The sequence below is a fragment of the Gossypium hirsutum genome, chromosome A10 (assembly GCF_007990345.1).
Source record: "Gossypium hirsutum isolate 1008001.06 chromosome A10, Gossypium_hirsutum_v2.1, whole genome shotgun sequence".
NCBI lineage: Eukaryota > Viridiplantae > Streptophyta > Magnoliopsida > Malvales > Malvaceae > Gossypium > Gossypium hirsutum.
In genome coordinates, this window is record NC_053433.1 from 72724198 (window position 1) to 72732904 (window position 8707).

The window sequence follows — 8707 nt, forward strand, 5'->3', positions numbered from 1 at the left end:
CTAGACTACCAGAAGAGGAACTTAACGGGCAATAAGACCTACTAATAGGAAGAAAAGGTGCTATCAAAATAGGTTCCGAATCGAGCAATAAGTGAAGGAGCTTGACCAATCCCAATGAGGGAAGTAGCTGAAAGAGAAGCGGAAAGGGACATCTTGAACTCAGGGGGAAGGGACCTTAACGACAACCAAAGAAGTGCGTGCATTTCCCAATCAAAGAAGCCCTTGAACTCACCTTCATTCAACAAAGAAACTTCACGCATGAACTCTCCCCGGGATTGGACTCTTTCTGACAGCCCTTTTGCCAGCGTAGCGCATTGAAGTGGGGAATGAAAAAGACAGAGTGGCCGCAGGAAAGGAACTGGCTTCATACTATATAAGTACTTATAAACTTGATCAATTGAGTCGATTAGGTTACGTTTGAAATATGTATATGTATATGTATATGTATATGTATATGTATATGTATATGTATATGTATATGTATATGTATATGTATATGTATATGTATATGTATATGTATATGTATATGTATATGTATATGTATATGTATATGTAGATGTATGTTTGTGACTATAAGATTGCATTATGACAATGTCATGTTATCTTGAATTATAATGTGCTTTAATGGTTGTTAATAATGAATAATGCCCTATTAACAGTGTCAGATAGACCTTCGAGTATAGTTGACATGCCATAGGGTTTGTTTTGTAGGTGGGAGATCTAACGTTGAGTGCGTATCATTATTTAATAGTTCTCTAATATCCTGGGGATCGAGAACGATCACTAGTTCAAATAATCTAACAGTACTAGTGTAACGACCTGATTTTCAATAGTACCAGAAATGCAGTATCGAAACTCTATATCCATAAACCGAGTCTATAAATATAAAATAGAAATATTTAAGGAGTTAATATAAAAATACATTGAAGTTTGATTAAGTAATTTAACTAAGAAATTAGTTAATTAAAGCTTAGAGACTAAATTGCAAAAGTATAATCGCTATTGAATTTTAATTAAGAAAAGGCTTGAGGACTTAGATAGCAATTATTCAAAATATCAAAATAGTAATTAAACAAATTGTCCCATTTAGATTAAATTATAATTAAAATAAGTTTAAATATGTCTTAATTAACTAAAATAATATCAAAATGGTAATTCAACCAATTGTCCCACTTAAATTAAATTATAATTAAAATAAGTTTAATAATGCCTTAATTAACTAACTAACTAAGCCAATATCAAAATGGTAATTAAACCAATTGTCTTAGATTAATTTATAATTAAAATAAGTATACTTATGCCTTAATTTTTAACTATACTTATGCCTTAATTTTTTAACTAACTAACTAAGATTATTTAAATTAAACTAAAACTAATCTAAGTATAAATAGGTAAATTAGTGAGAGATTTCATCGTCTTCCTTATCCTCTCACCCTCCACCACAAATAAAAATTAGATGAAAGTTTCAAAATCTTCCTTGCATTCAGCCGCCAACTAAATAAGATAAACAAGCCTTTTTTTCTTGCAATTTTTATAGATTTACGATTATGAGAGTTTGATTTAACTAACTTATGTATCAATTTTTTTAATTATTAAATTTTTAACAAGTTATCATTGTTGATAAATATCCAAAGCCCGAGATTTTGTGTTATTTATATAAATAAATATTTACCAAATTAGTACAAGTATTTTGGGTTAAGTGGACTTGATTGTTTCCCAAGTTTCTACCAATACAACCTTCTCCATTATTCTCGAATCCTCAATTTCCTTAGAGAGTGTGCTCTAATTGCACACACCATGTAACACCCCTAACTCTTATCCGTCGCTAGAATAAGGATTACGGAACATAACTGTAAACTGTAACATAAAAACATACATTTCCAATTATTTTATTAAACATAGCAAATTCCATTCATACACAAGCATAACATCCCTTAATCGAGCATTCGAGGCCCTAAAAACACTTTAGAAACAATTCGAGACTAAAACAAAAACATTTGAAACATTAAGAAAAAAGTTAGAAAAATTTAAACTGCAAGGGTCACACGACCGTATGACTCACACGGTTGAGACACACGCCCGTGTCTCAGGCCATGTAAAAATTGAAATAGGGACACACGGCTATGTCCTATCCCGTGTTCGTGCCCTTGTAATTCTCTGAGTTGGGTCACATGGCTAAGTCACACGCCTATGTGCCAGGTCGTGTAACCTTCGAAATGGCCTCGCACACCCGTGTGCCAGGCCGTGTGCTAGGCCATGCAACTTTCAAAAAGCAACCTTTAAAACCTACAGGGGACACACGACCATGTTGCATGGTCGTGTGTCACACACGGCTGAGCACACTTGTGTCTTATACCGTATGGACAAGAAATTGGCTAAAATTCAAGCTATTTCTTTCACCCATTCAAGCATGAACCTATAAGCAGCTTGCACATATAATCAAGACATTAAAACATACCTAAATCATGTATAATAAGACCAATTCAATAAGCCATTTAACCATCAAACCAATAGGCCATATAGGCACCTCAAACACAAACAATCAAATATACTTAAATTTATGTCCAATTGGTCTTATTCTATCCAAACACATTTAACTCACTTCCACATTAAAGCATACCATAATTGATCACATTTCAAACATACTAACACTTACCATTTTGGTCATAAGATCATGCTTCAACTTGACCATATTAAAACTACACCATCACATACCAAATTATTCATTCAAAATATGCATCAACTTAGCCATAATAACATCAACCATCAAGGCACCAAAGTACCAAAAGTAGCACAACTCAAATCAACACTTACATACCATAAACATCAACTAGCCCTTAAATATAAGTCCACCTATACATGCCATTATAACCTTGACTATAACATCAAAATCTACTGATATAATCTCTGGATAGTGTGATAGTTCTCCGACAAGCTTCCAAATCGATCGAGCTTCCAGTAATCTGTAAAGTAAAGGAAAATAACTCCATAAGCAATGAATGCTTAGTAAGCTCGTATAAACTTTAAACATAACAATTCATTTCAATAATGAACTTTATGGGGTATTTATAAACCTATACCAATACCATAAAGTTTATCAAACTTTATAACCATCAACTCATAAATGAGTAAGTTCATCATTATCACATATACTTTCCATTCCTAACATAATCAGCTATATAAAACATACTACTCAATCATTAACCTTTTCATAATACTATGAACCACTCAATTTACTTTCTTACCATTCCATTTACTTACTTTCCATTTCATTTACTTAGCATAAACTTAAATAACAACATCAATTCATTAATTACCATATTTGGTCATGAATTAGGTAAATTCATCCATAGCATATGTAAGTTTCTCACATATAAGTACATCATTCAACTCATCAATACCTTTTTCATCATATTACATCTCAATTTTGAACTTATCATTTCATTACCTTTTCTTACCTATTTCACTTGCATAATACAAGACGTAAGCATCAACATCAACCACATGATAAACTAATTCATTAGAAAATACATACCTTGATTCTTACCACCCTTTCATGAACATAAGCATATTTCCATTTGGAAACTTACCATTTCAATGCATAACTTTTAAAATTAAACATAATACAATACAACCAATAGCTTGGCACAAGCCTAAGCATCATCAACAACACATATTAGCATATTCAAACACAATCCACATGAATTTAACATAAATAAGCCATTTCAAATTAATTTAATTCATTTGAACTCATCATTTTCCTTAACGTATCATACTTTCAATGAAACTTACCATTTCAACCTTTTCATAAATACATGACATAGTTTCTTTTAAACACTTACCATTCCTTTGCTTTCCATGCTCGTTGAACCACATAGAATAATATCAGATACGTGGGAAAGCTCACACAAAGTGTGCTAAACATATGGTCGAAACCATTCCTTTTCATTATTGCTCACTCAAGCCATAAATGGGTCTGCTCACACAAGCTGACGGTCAGAATGTAGCTACATGATGCCGCTCACACAAGCTGACGAGTTGTGACAGCCCTATTTTTGACCCTAGTCGGAAAGTGGTTTCGGGACCACAAAACCGAGTCACAAAAATAATTAACCGTTATATCTTATGCTTATTGTATGTGAACCTGCATGTGTGAAAGTTTCTTGCTTTAATTTTGTCAATTGTATGTAAAATTTATTAAATAGGACTTATGTGAGACAATTGTGAAATGTGATAGGTAATTTTAAATATGGTCTACTAATGCATGTTAAAAAAAATGGACTTGCATGTCAAATTATCCATTTTTCTTTAGTGGCCGGCCATGTAGTTGATTCATATATATATTATATGTATATTATATTAACATTAATTTAAACTAAATGAATTAAAGAATAAAAATAAAAGAATAATGGCTTAGTGGGGAGGAGAAACCAAAGTTGGTTCATCCTTTGATTTCTTTGGCCGAAAATTTCAAGAAGAGAAGGGGGGAAAACAAACATTCGGCTACTCCTTCCTAGCCTTGATTAAGGTATGTTTGAAGTGTTTTGATAGAAATTTCTTGTGTGTTTTAGGATAGTTTCTTAATTCCTCCATAACCCATGTGCAAATTTTCATTTTGGTAGCTATAGGAGCAATCGGTCATGAGAGGATTTTTCATTTAGAAATGTTATGTTGATGTTTTGTTGTGAATCAATAAAAGTACTCTATTTGGTTGAGATTATAAAAGTATGTTAAGTTTTTGAATTTGTAATTGTAAAGATTAAGTGTTTGTGTTATAGCCGAATATACATTGGAAATTTTAATGGAGAAACTCTTATGATATAAGCTTGTAAAATTGAAGTTATAAATTGTGTTTTGTAGTTTAAATGGTTAAAGACTATTCGGTTATAGCCTTAATTTTTCATGAAGAAATCAAGTTAAATGTATTTGTGTCTATGCTATGGCCGAATGTACTATGGCTGATTGTGGACTATGATAAAATTTAGTAAGGTATGTGCTTTAAATGTGTTATGAATTATTATAGGTTAAGTTAGGTTGAAGCTTGGTGAAATTGAACTTGAAAAATGATTTGAGCACAATGTGGTATTGATATTATGTATAAGTAAAGTTATAGATATATATATGATGAAATTGATTGGTGAGATACATGCTTAAATAATATGTATGCAAAGAATGTGTGAAAGAGTGAATTGGTAATAATCTACTTGGGACAGCAGCAGTAAGGTGATTTTCGAAAATCACCATAAATTGTAGGAGTTGAATTAGAATCTGAATAAATTATGTAATTAAAGCTTGATGAGTCTAGTTTTTTCTATAATAGAAACCGTAAAAGTAAAAGAGTTACCGATCATGAAATATTTGAAGTAATGTGGGACAGAGTCAAAATGACTTCTAGATCCCCTGTTCTGTTTTTATAAAATCATTATAAAATGTATAAAAATGGTCCTAGAATAAATTTTATATGCTTAGACTCCTTAGTGAGTCTAGTTTCAAATGAAATAAACTAAAACATATTTTGATTTCTGTACAATGAGAAATTTATTTCGTAGTGAAGAATGGTCAGATTTTTCAAACAGTGAAACAAGGGAAACTTTAGGAAAAATCTGGTATTGATTGGCTAGACTAAAAATTATGAAAATTTTATGGATAAAATATAAATGAGTATATTTTCAAGGAAAAATTACGGCAATTGATTTGGAGTTTCGTAGCTCTAGTTATAAGTAATTTAATGACTGTTGCTCAGGAATTCAGCTTATAGTGAAATTGTGATTATATAGTAAATATGGATAAAAAAAATTTTGCTAATGAATTGCTTATTGATTTCTTATAAGCTTACTATAATCTGTATGTGTGAAAGTCGAATATATATGTATTATATTCTGAAAGTAATACTTGAATAACTGACTAATGATTAATTTAAAATTTATTGAATTAAAGCTCAAGAACATAGAGGGGCAACCTCGGATAAGGGAAAAGCTAAAGTCGCGGAATAGCCAACCCGAAATTTGTTCAGAAAGATACAAGGTAAGTTTTGAGTAATCGCGTTTAGTATAAAATTTATAATGCCTTGACATATATATACTACATGAATTTTGATCTTTTTGGTTCTATTTGAATTAAGTTGAATGGTAAATAATCTAAGTGTATGACCTATAGTTGAATAGTAAATCAGGGTTAAGTTTGATTGATGAAAGGTACGTGTGATATTCATGCATGATTTTAAGCTGAAATGAAATAATGGTGTTCATAAGAAGCTCATGTCCGAATGTAGCCAATGGCTACTAATAATGTGAAATGTTCTATAAAATGTGTTAGAATACGATTAAAAAGACATGTTATTTGATGTGAAATTGTATCCGGGCTTAAAGACCCGCAGGCTTCGTGCTAGAATTGTATCCGGGCTTAAAGACCCACAGGCTTCGTGCTGGAATGCTATCCGGATTAAAAACCTGCAGGCTGTGCTAGATATGTGTTTCGAGTCCTAAGACTTGACAAGACCGGTGCCAGTAAGTTAAGTATGATTACGACATTGAATATCCGTGCGAGTAAGTATTATATATGTTATACTTGCTAAGGTACGTATTATGTACTCATAAGTGAATTGACTTCAAAGCGAATGATTAGTATCAAAGAATGGTATATATATATGTGAGTGTGTGTATATGTATGTGAATGAATACCGTATTTAAGAATAAGAGAATGACTTATTTGGTCAATGTATGTCATTGTAAAAGCATGTGTCTTAAAGAAATTTTATGAACCATATAGTATAGTGAAATATGTACTGAGAATTTTCTTGTGTATTCATGTATATATATATTCGGCCAATAGGTTATAATTAATGTACTTGTGAGTTTTTGGCCAAGTAATTTACAAATTAAATTTGGGTTCTTGTGATACTTAATGTTAGATTTTAAATGATACGTTTTAATTGTTTGAAACACTTAAAACTCACTAAGCCTCGAAAGCGTACTCTGTTTTTTTTATTTCTTTGTTTTATAGATTGTCAATTTTGGCCACCGACTCGGGGATCATCTGCAGTTCATCATACTATCGATCTTTTTGGGTACAGTTATATTTTGGCCTTGGTATGGCATGTATAGGTTAGGCCGGTTACGGTTATGTTTTGTATTGTAAATATTTTAGCCATATGAAAATGACATTTATATAACTTAAAGATAAGTATGTATTCAGCTTAATTTCTGTCTTTGTTGATTGATTATATGGATAAAAAAATTTTTAATTGTTTGGCTCGGTAATACCTCATAACCTAAACCGGCGATCAGACTCGGGCTAGGGGTGTTACATGAGTATCCGCAAAACATGCTGAAACTCAGCCATCGGTAGGACATTCTGGACCAACACCTGAAATATGGTAACCCTAATGACATGTCCTTTGTATCCTATATATTCTTAAGGTTCACACGGGGGTCGATAGTCGTCGAAACGTTGTTGGATTTCCATCGTTTCTTTACATGATAAATTGCATAATAACACATAACATATATATATATTGATTCATTTACATTAGAAAAACACACTAAATATTAAATTTAATTAAAATTTAAGTGTTTATAGTTCATACAAACTTACCTGGCTAAATTGCAATAATGACAAAACATAAGGGATATTTGGTAATTTTCTCTTCTCCTCGATTTTCCACTCATTCTTTATCTAAATTAATAATTTCATTCAATTCATTAATTTAGATAGTAAAATCAATTCATTTTATGTAATTTAGTCATTTTTATATTTTTACAAAATTGTCCTTAATATTTTACTTTAATTAAATTTAGTCCCTAAGCCAAAAACATGCAAATTAACCATTTTTATTGCAAACACATGCCAACCAAATGTTCATATCTTCCAATACAGCTCATATTTATAAAAATTTCACATCAAGTCCTTGCATTTTTACTATTTCAATAATTTAATCCCTAATCATTATATTCATCAATAATCACTTAACAAAATACTTATAAATAACAACTAATACTTCAAATTCCTTATTTAACATCTAAAATCACAAAATATTCATCAATATTAACATTCAAAATTTTTAACAGTTTCAAAAATGAAAATACGAGCTAATTAGACTTAATTGCAACGATCTAAAAAATATAAAAATTATAAGAAACTATTGAAAAACGGACTCACATGCATCCATTGAAGCTTGGCCGAAGCTTCAAAATCACCAACAATGGCTTTCGGTCAATGTAAAAGCGAATAAATTAAGAAGACAACCTTTTGTTTGATATATTTTAACCTTTTCTTTATTATAATAATAAATTAACTTATAAAACATATAAAATTAAAAGATTTTAAAGCTTAAAACCGTCCCACCATATTAGGTATGGGTAAATTATCCAATTATGATTCTTTAATCAATTAATACCTTTAAACTAATAGTGATTGACTTTTTTAACTTTTACAATTTAGTCATTTTTTCTCAATTAACTATCGAAACATTAAAATTTCTTAACGAAAATTTAATAATACTTCGTAAATATTTTTATAAATATTTATGGCTCGGTTTATAAAAACGAGGTCCCCGATACTTTATTTTCTAAAATCACTTAACTTTAGGGTATTACAACTTGAACTTAATTAATCATTCATATAACATAAATTAACATATCAAAAACCTTTTTAAAATCATATTTGATTCATAAATATCAAATAATAATATTTACGAACTTGCTTGTCA